This window comes from Myxine glutinosa, chromosome 11, assembly GCF_964187855.1.
Source record: "Myxine glutinosa chromosome 11, kmMyxGlut1.1, whole genome shotgun sequence".
Taxonomy (NCBI): domain Eukaryota; kingdom Metazoa; phylum Chordata; class Myxini; order Myxiniformes; family Myxinidae; genus Myxine; species Myxine glutinosa.
Window position 1 is genome coordinate 43,148,264 of NC_136271.1, and position 10,717 is coordinate 43,158,980.

General features: G+C 51.7%; 1 non-coding gene across 1 annotated transcript; it reads left to right on the forward strand.

Moving 5' to 3' along the window:
• The first annotated feature begins 10,423 nt into the window (after window positions 1-10,423).
• On the forward strand, window positions 10,424-10,495 carry TRNAQ-UUG (transfer RNA glutamine (anticodon UUG)). Its single transcript has one exon. It is a non-coding gene; the product is annotated as a tRNA-Gln (tRNA).
• Window positions 10,496-10,717: the final 222 nt, after the last annotated feature.

Below are 10,717 nucleotides of genomic sequence, written 5' to 3' on the forward strand. Positions count from 1 at the left end.
TCTTTCACAGACACCGACACACCTTGTGTATTCTGTGGATGGCCAGGTGTTTCATTAGGTCAGATAAAGTGTTGACATGCTCTTCATTTTGTCCTGGTACTTTGTCTTTCTCTATAATTATGCTTGTTCGACTTTCTTGATGAATACAAATTACAATGTGCACCTGCAGCTGTCATAGCAGCTTTGGCTCTGCTCTCAGGGCTATACAATGTGTGTGTGTGTGTGTGTGTGTGTGTGTGTGTGTGTGTGTGTGTGTGTGTGTGTGTGTGTGTGTGTGTGTGTGTGTGTGTGTGTGTGTGTGTGTGTGTGGTATTTAATGGTATGAGTACAGGTGAGGCTGTTTGTCACATTACCCTCTGTTCAAAGTACGTGTGGTGCTTAAAAGGTTTTCGAAAGAGATAAAAACATACGAGGTACACCAAAATTGTGCATAATGAGGTGTGTATGAGTATGTGTTACGGATTCCGGATTTATGTGAATTACTATTCAGGTCATTTCTTATTAATGTTTATTCTATTAAAGGTTGTTGTGGTTAAATGGTCAGAAGCGCTCCTGGTACCAACGAGACCGGAAACGGGATCGTGAAACCGGAAGAGAGAAGAAGGAGGAAGACAAGGTCGAGAGAGAAGCGGCCATCTTGATCCTCGACCAACTCCGACGCGAGCCGAGTCGATCTTTACCTGCTTTGGAACGCTGAGTTTGAAAAGCCCGTCTGGTGAGAGGAGTTACCTGTGCGGGGTGATTGCCTGTTATGTGTCAGGTTGCCGTGGGTTCCTGGAAGGAACCAAGCATCCGGCACTGTTCGCCTCGACGCCTCCGAGGGCGTGTACGGGTCGCACCTTGGGCCTCGCGCGCTTTGCGAGCCGTTCACAGCCCAGAGGCCGCGATCACGGGCTCCGACCCCGGTGGCTTGCCGAGGAGGTGTGCGCTGCAGCAGCTGTTCCCGGTACGTGACGTGCACGTTTGGAGCACGTCAGCCAGGGGTTCGTTCAACCGCCCGTGTGCGGAGAAGTCGCCCTTCACCTTGGTCTGGAGGGGCCCAGAGACATTGTGAGGGACAGTGACTATTGAGGGTGTCGTGAGTGGGGCAAGGGGGGAAATATATGAGATGGCCATCTTAGTAATATTGTTGATTGATTGTTGATTGTTGTTGATTGATTGGGAATATATTATTGATTAATCCGGATCCTTGGTGTGGGGTTTCTTATTGACGGGAATTCATATTGATTGCATTACGAAAGCGTATAAATCATATATCTTTCTGGCGGGGTTCCTCTCACGGTCCGGGGGTCACCGAGACCAGGTAGTCACCGGGAGGACCACGTAACATATGCACGCACAACACTTTCTCTGGCCTCATATGTACGTGCACACACACACTCACACATATCTCGTTTTTTAATTTCTGTTTCTCGCAATTCTGTCACTCTCTTTCACACACACATACACATGCACACACATACACACACACACACACATACACACCCAAATTACACATACAAACATATTGTTGCGGTTCAGAGAAAGTGTACATATTTGATTAATAAAGATTCTGCCCCCATAGTTAGTCCACATGCAACACGTAGGTCACAACTTAGAACGTTAGTTATTTCTTAGAATGTGTGAGATAAGGCCATTTCCAATAGTTATCATCTGCGTTGTGTAAAACAAATAAGAATAGGCTCCTTCCATTGTGCCTCCACCCTCCAAATTCCACCTCGTTGGGCAGAATCCATCCCGCGCCCCATTTGACAACTCGCAGTTTGTTACGCTTGGGATGCTCGCAGTTTGTTACGCTTAGGATGCCCGTAGTTTGTTGCACTTGGGATGCTCGCAGTTTGTTACGCTTTGGCTACCAGCAGCGTTTGCTGCTCTTGATTTGCTGGTTTGCTGGAACTAGCCCAGTGACACGAGGTAGGCCCAAAAAGGGGGTGGAGCGGCAGCAAGGCTGAGATCTGGATTGGCAGCAGGGGGACGGTAATGGCCACCAGCCAATCAGGGCTGAGGCGACATCGCCTGACAGGGTGTGGCTAGAGGTTCCAGAGGGTTCGCTAAGCGGCGCTATATAACCGCGAGCACAAAGCCCTTCCACAGGACGTACGCAACAGCGCTCGTGCAGAAGGACTCGCTGGGGGAACTTTGATGGTGAAAGGACTCGCGTGATAAGGACTGTGAAGGACTATTGAAAGAGGCCTGATTGGAGAGCACCCTGTGTTAAAGGACTTGTCGTTGTGAATGCATTGCTGGAGCGGCGCATTGCAGAGGACTTGTGAAAGCGGCGCATTGTATTGAACTATACTGGGCACGTGTATAAAGCACCAATATATCTATTACGTACGCGGCCATGCCAGTGTAATCGCCCAGCTTACCGATCCCCCCCCCCCCCAATAACTGTCCGATCCACGCCAACGACACGCGGAGAGCTTGCCTGCCGTCTACGATCTTCTTTGTGGTACGAGTCGGGGACCGGAGCGAGCTGTGGACGCCATCTTTGGACCCTCAACCCGACCATCTACAACCCCCGTGTGAGTCTGAGTCTGAGTGCGAACAGGCCCGTGTCCAGGGATAAGTTAAGACTGTTATAAGGCTGCCCTGTGTATCTGCTTCTTCTTCTTCACTGTACATTGCTTTTTCTTCTTCTTCTTCTTCATTGTACAAAGTGTGTAATAAATTGCTTGTTCTTCCTGTTTCCTCTTAATTCGACCGTCTTAGTGATTTCTCCATTGGGTAAGCATGGCACGATCACAACCGCTCCAATCGGGTTAGTTCCTGTTAACGGCCCGAATCGCAGCTCGCTATTGCTCGGCGTGTCCACTAAAACCGTGGTTCGGGTGGGGTTATTTCCTTGCTTCCTGGGAAGCGCTGGTACTTAGGTAATAGGACTAATTCGACCTACCACCCTATTCAGTGCTGACCGGAAGGAACGTGATAGCCCCCGGATCGCGTCGGCTAGATAAAAGACAAGGGGATTAATCCCCCCTTGGTAAGGGGAAGGCCGACGTTTGAGATCCGCAACAATATACACACATCCATAAATACATACATACACACACACACATACACACCCAAATTACACATACAAACATATACACATACCCATAAATACATACATACACACAAACATACACACAAACACACACATACACATACATACACACAAACAAATACACACATACACTGATACACACACACAAATATACACACATACAAACATAAACACATACACACAAATAGACACACATACAAACATATACACAAATACACACACAAATACCCACATACACAAATACATACATACATACATACATACATACATACATACCAATGAAATACATACATACATGCATACATACATACATACATACATACATAAATACATACATATATACACATATACAATCACATACACACATATACATACATACATACATACATACATATATACATATATACACATATACAATCACATACACACATACACATACATACACACAAACAAATACATACATACACACACACAAATACACACACATACAAACATAAACACATACACACACACATACAAACATATACACACATACACATATACATACATACATACATACATACATACATACATGACAGGTACACACAAACATGTACACACACTGACACACACACACACACACACACACACACACACACACTGACACACACACACATACACACACACACCTAACTGCGTAAAGTTTATGACTAGTTACTATTTAATATTTTCTAGATTTCTGATATTTTTTCCAAGATGGCCGCCACATAGTGAAGTCCACCAGACCAAAGACTAGCACTACCCACCCTGCCACCAACACAGCAAATATACCATTAAAATGACATTGGTCATATTCCCGATACGACAACACCTACTGCAGCAGTGGCTCTGCCCCTGTACTGTGCGCTTGCACGTACTAAACCAGTTCTGGCTATATCCCGACTTGTCCGGTAGTTATCTTCGATGGGCGATCCCTGGTCGAACTCCCCATTTGTAATTTCGTTGAAAATATCCCCCACAGTCTGGGTTCCGTCGAACACCGTATGGGCACCACCTGTGGACCGCTGACCCATCCTCACACCTGGTTAAGGTATGAATGATGAATTTAGCCAATGTGGTGGCACACCATGACCTGCTCTTCGTGAAAGGCAATGGGGTTTTCCTAAATGGCTAATTGATCCAAAACACTGCTTGCCCATCACCAGCTTAAGAAAGAAGACCAAATTACAAGGGTCTTTTAAAACTCTTAATTGCTATGCGTGTCCGATCACAATCTATATTTCATCACGAGCCGTGATTTTGTTTGAATCCCGACATACCCCAATGCTGAGAGTGCAGGTGGCAAATTTGATTGGTCGAGGTGTGGTAAAATGGCGTTGTAGCGGTTACTGGAAGCATGGCACAATTACCTTGCACCGGCCGATGACGCAACCGGCGAGCGGTCACTTGCCCGGACTCGCCCGGGCGTGTCCAGACTTGCCTTTCCCGGGCGAACACTTGTCTTGCATACCACGCCCCGTTGAGAGGCGTGGCTTACCTATTTGCAACGCCCCACCTGAGAGGCGTGGCTTTTTGTGTGTTGAGTTTGCCTTATAAATTGCCACCCGTTCGATGGGCTGATTCAGTGCTTTTGAGTTCTTTTGTGTTGAGCTAAAATAAATAGCTCGGTGAAACTTCGTTCCTGTGTCGTCCATTTTGTCCGGCTTTATCGTGCGAGCACAGCTCTCACAATTGGTGACCCCTTTCTAAGAACACGGCGATGGAGTCAGCTGTAGCTTTGAAGCTCCCGGGCTTTTGGGAGTCGCACGCGGCCGTTTGGTTTGCTCAAGCAGATTCTCAATTCGGAGGACACGACGCGCTACCACCATGTGGTCTCCGTGCTTAACGCCTCCACCGCTGCCCGGGTCCTGAGCTTCCTACAGCACCCGCCGAACGCCGGCAAATATGGCGCGCTCAAAGGCCTACTCCTCGGTGCGTTTGGACTCATGGAGACCGAACGTGGGCGACAACTACTCGACCTCCCGGAGCTGGGCGAGGCCCGTCCATCCGAACGCATGGACCAAATGCTTTCTCTTCTCGGTGACCACAGCCCGGACTTCCTCTTCCGCGAGCTGTTCCTCCGGCGGCTACCCGGGCAAGTACGGTTAGCTTTGGCTAACTCGCCCATCACGGACCCTTGCGCCCTGGCCAAGGAGGCCAATAAATTTTTATTGGCCAGGTGACACGTCGGAGCGGCCGCCTGGAACCCTGGGCCGACCGAGGCAACGCCTGTGCCATGACCGGCGCCACCACCGGCCGAGTCCGCGCCACTGACAGCAGCGGCCGCCGCGACGCCCCGTCGACCAGACCCGACGCGACCGCCGGAGCCTCCACCAGAGCGGACCATGTGCTATTACCACGCCAGGTTCGGGCAGAAGGCCAGAACGTGCCGCCCACCGTGCACTTTTGGCGGGTTGGGATACGACCAGGCCGGCACTCGCTGCCTGCCATGAGCGTCAGCCATTCAGGCAGCCTTCTGTTTATCACAGACACAGAGTCCGGGCGGAGTTTTTTGTGTGACACCGGTGCTCAGCTGAGCGTGATACCCGCCTCGGTGCAGGACAAACAGGCCACGCTGTGCGGCCCCACCTTGGTCGTGGCAAACAGCTCCTCCATCCGCACCTTCGGTTCGCGCAGCGTCGCATTCTGCTTCGGGGGCCAGCGCTTCAGGTGGGACTTCATCACGGCGAACGTGCCCATGGCCTTGCTGGGTGCAGATTTTCTTTGCACGCATGGGCTTTTGGTCGACGTCAAATGGCGTCGGCTCATCAACGCGGAGACCTTCAGCTCGCTCGCTTGCTCATTGAGCGGCTCCACTCTGACCAAGCTAGCCTGCGTGCTCCAGGCCATGGACGATTTCACCTGCCTACTCGCCGAGTTTCCCGCCCTCACGCAGCCGACGTTTTCGGCCGTCGCCGTCAAGCACGGCGTCGAACACCACATCCCAACCACAGGTCCACCGGTCTACGCCAGGGCTCGCCACCTCGACCCGGCCAAACTCGCCGTGGCAAAGGCAGAATTCGACGCGCTGGAGCGATTGGGCATTGTGCGGCGCTCGAATAGCGCGTGGGCCTCGCCCCTGCACATCGTGCCCAAACCAGGTGGCAGATGGCAACCATGCGGCGATTACCGCCGCCTCAACGACGCCACCACCCCCGACCGGTACCCGATACCACATATACAGGACTTTTCCACCCATTTGGCGGGGCGGGTGATCTTTTCCAAGGTCGACCTCATTCGGGGCTACCACCAGGTACCCGTCCGGCCGGCCGACGTGCCGAAGACGGCGGTAATTACACCTTTTTGCCTCTTCGAGTTCCTTCGCATGCCGTTCGGCCTTAAGAATGTGGCCCAGGCCTTCCAACGGCTGATGCACAGCGTGCTGCGCGACCTCACCTTCCTTTTCGTCTACTTGGTCGACATTCTCGTCGCCAGCACTTCCCAGGCGGAGCACCTCATCCACCTGCGCACGCTTTTTGAGCGCCTCGTCCAGCACGGCCTCATCATCAACCCGGCGAAATGCCAGTTTGGCGTAACGGCCGTCGACTTCCTGGGGCACCGCATCACGAAGCGCGGGGCCATCCCGCTGCCTACCAAGGTGGAGGCAATCACAAGTTTCCCGCGCCCCCGCTCCATCAAGGCCCTACAGGAATTTTTGGGGATGGTAAGTTTTTACCACCGGTTCGTGCCTCGCGCCGCCCAACTCATGCGCCCCCTGTACGAAGCCCTCCGGGAAAGCCGGCCAAGCGCGACGTCGCCTGGACCACAGAGATGGACGTGGCATTCATGGGCGCTAAGCTGGCCCTCGCCAACGCGACCATGCTGGCACACCCGGCGCTCGACGCACCCATCGCCCTCACCACGGACGCTTCCGACTACGCGGTGGGCGCCATGCATGAACAGTGGGTGAACGGGGCTTGGCAACCGCTGGCCTTCTTCAGCCGGCAGCTTCGCCCTAATGAGCGCAAGAATAGCGCTTTCGACCGCGAGCTCCTTGGCCTTTACCTGGCTGTTCGCGACTTCTGCCATCTTTTGGAGGGCCGCCCGTTCACGGCGTTTGTGGACCACAAACCCCTGGTCTTCACCATGGCCAAGGTTACGGAGCCGTGTTCGGCCCGCCAGCAGCGCCACCTCTCCGCCGTGTCCGAATTTACGACGGACATCCGGCACGTTGCGGGCAAGGACAACGCTGTGGCCGATTGCCTCTCCCGGTCCGGCGCGAACGCCATCCACCTGGGCGTGGACTTCGCCCGCATGGCGGCCGACCAGACCGCTGACCCCATGGTGCAAGCCCTCCGGACAGCGGACACAGGCCTGCGGTTGGCCGAAGTCCCCTTCGAGGACACAGGCACAGTTCTCCTGTGCGACGTTTCCCTGGGCCAACCTCGCCCCATCGTGCCCACCGGATGGCAGCGGCACATTTTTGACGCCCTCCACGGCCTTTCCCACCCGGGCCGGAAAGCATCACAGAAGCTCGTGGCAGCGAAATTCGTCTGGCACGGGCTCCGTAAAGACGCCCGCGACTGGGCTAATGCCTATGTTGCCTGCCAGCGCGCGAAGGTCCACCGGCACACCCAGGCCCCGTTGACACCATTCGACGTGCCCGTGCGGCGCTTCAACCACGTCAATGTGGACCTGGTGGGACCCCTTCCCTCCTCGCGGGGCTTCACCCACCACCTCACGATGGTGAACAGGACCACCAGGTGGCCGGAGGCCGTCCCGCTGGCATCAACAACATCCGCCGATGTGGCGCAGGCCTTCATTGGCACTTGGATTGCCCGTTTCGGCACCCCCTCGGACATCTCCTCTGACAGAGGCCTGCAATTCACCTCCGAGCTTTGGGGCGCGGTCGCCCAGGCCTTGGGGGTCAAGCTTCACCACACCACGGCCTACCACCCCAAGCCAACGGCTTGTGCGAGCGGTTCCACCACTCGATGAAGGCCACTCTCAGGGCCAGCCTCCAGGACGCCGGTTGGGCCGACAGGCTCCCATGGGTCCTATTGGGCCTCCGAACGGCCCTTAAAGAGGACCTCCAGGCTTCCACCGCCGAGCTGGTCTACGGCCAGCCACTGCGCGTGCCAGGCGAATTCGTCCCTGATGCCACCGGCTCCTGGTCCGTGGCTCGCCATCGCTCGGTCCTCCAGGAGGCCGCCAGGAGATTTGCCCCATGCCCACGTCCCACCACGGCTGCCCCCAACCCCACGTCCCCCCAGCACTTAGCACTGCGGAGTACGTTTTTATCCGGCACAACGCACACTGGGGACCGCTCCGGCCGCCGTACGATGGACCTTTCCAGGTCCTGAAGAGGGACGACAAGTCATTCATCATTGACATCGGCGGCAGGCCGGACCGCATCTCCGTCGACCGCCTCAAGCCGGCCCATTTGGACCTCGACCAACCTCCACGGTTGGCCCTTCCTCCACGACGGGGCCGTCCCTCGTCAACCAAGCCCCCCGCCCGACCATCCACCGCCACGCCACCTACCACCCTCACACGAATCGCCAGGGGTCGTTTCGGCCGGGTCATCAGGACCCCCCTCAAACTGACTCTCCCGGTGCATGTTAATTCTGGGGGGGCGTTGTAGCGGTTACTGGAAGCATGGCACAATTACCTTGCACCGGCCGATGACGCAACCGGCGAGCGGTCACTTGTCCGGACTCGCCCGGGCGTGTCCAGACTTGCCTTTCCCGGGCGAACACTTGTCTTGCATACCACGCCCCGTTGAGAGGCGTGGCTTACCTATTTGCATACCACGCCCCGCCTGAGAGGCGTGGCTTTTTGTGTGTTGAGTTTGCCTTATAAATTGCCACCCGTTCGATGGGCTGATTCAGTGCTTTTGGGTTCTTTCGTGTTGAGCTAAAATAAATAGCTCGGTGAAACTTTGTTCCTGTGTCGTCTATTTTGTCTGGCTTTATCGTGCGAGCACAGCTCCCACAGCGTAATATTTTGTCCAAGTAATGCTAAAAATTTAGCTTTTTGAAAGTGTCAACAAGGTCATTTGTGATCTAGACAACAATGTTCATGTATATAATTCAATTGAAATAAAATAAAGCTTTTAAAGATCGTAGAAAAAAACAACTCTTTTGGGGGGAGGGGGGGGTGGAGGTTTACCGCCTTTCAAACTTTCAAAACTTTCAACTTTCTTTTCAACTTTCAACTTTCAAAAGTTTTTGGAAGTTGACGCAGCATATTTTACACCACCCGATTTAACACGTTAATTTATTATTCATGCCTTGTTTGTTTCCTTTATGACGTCCCTAAAAACAGTACGTTTCCTGTTTGGAATGATTTTATATTTTATTTGACTGCCAGGCAGGCAAATGGAGTAAACAATTACCTTAATTATTCCTCTGTGCTCGGGAAGAGATTCCATATAATTTGCCAAATTCAGAGCCAAAGTACTGATAAACTGCACATTTGTGTTATGATTCATGGTACGATTCAGGTTTGGCAGAATTCAAACAAGAAAGAGCAATAAGAGATTGCAGACCGTCGCCACTTTTAGTGTTTCTTAAGGCTTTTGTGGTAAAACAAATATGGAGGACGAAGCACGTGACCGATGACGTCATCATTTTTTTTTTTTTCTCCACCAATTTATCACGAGATGATGCTCAACATATTTAATTTTGATCGGATGACGTTTTGTACTTGTGGAATTATGATGTCATAATGCAGGCACCTCTGACATCGTTAACATATGTTTTTCCCCATGGAAAGTTCTTTACAATGAGCCATGTCTCAATTTTTTAGATTCAGCGCTTTCGGAGATGAAGAGGTGCAAAGTTTTTCGGTTTTTCCAAGATGGCGACCGTATCACGTGACCTAAGCCGTCATAATTAAAATTTAAAAATTATACAGGTGGAGGCACACATATGGTGAAAATTTTCTGTCAATCGGACCAACAGTTGCCGAGAAAATCATATTTATTCTGTGCGGAAAAACAAACAAACAGACAGACAAACGGACTCAAATGCAAAACCCTCTCCTCAGGCGAGGGTAAATATTAAATGATTGACATTGAGTAGTTCTTCGATAATGGGTTGACAGACAGATCTGGAGACAGACACAGAGACAAAGTGAACCAAGTGCAATGAACCTCGCTTTACGCTTCATGAACGGGGTATTAAAATGAAACAAACTTGGACATATTATAATTATTCAGGTTAAGGTTCGTGCATTATTCACATTTACCTGATGGGACAGATGTCGTTTCAATAACCGGTGTCGTCAACTCCCTGTTTAGTCAAGAGTTGTTTATATCCGCACAGGGAGGTGTGAGTTAGATTCCACCTCACACCACCTCACACGTGACAAGCAGAAGCAGGTAAAAGTTTTCGAAATTACTTTATCTTGTGTGTTGGCCCCATGGTGTAATGGTTAGCACTCTGGACTTTGAATCCAGTGATCTGAGTTCAAATCTCGGTGGGACCTTGTTTTTTTCTTAAAGCAGAATTGGAGAATGAGTCATGGCCGCATTGAGTCTGGAAGATCGATGGTTCGAGTCTGGCCAAGCAAGTTATACAAAGACCTTTTAAATGCTTCATGCTTCGGCTTCTTTTGAAGCTCAACTTTTGAGAATGGAGCACACATATTCAAATGTTTATGTAAGTATATATGTATATATATTGTAACGAATGTGGAAACGTTACAATG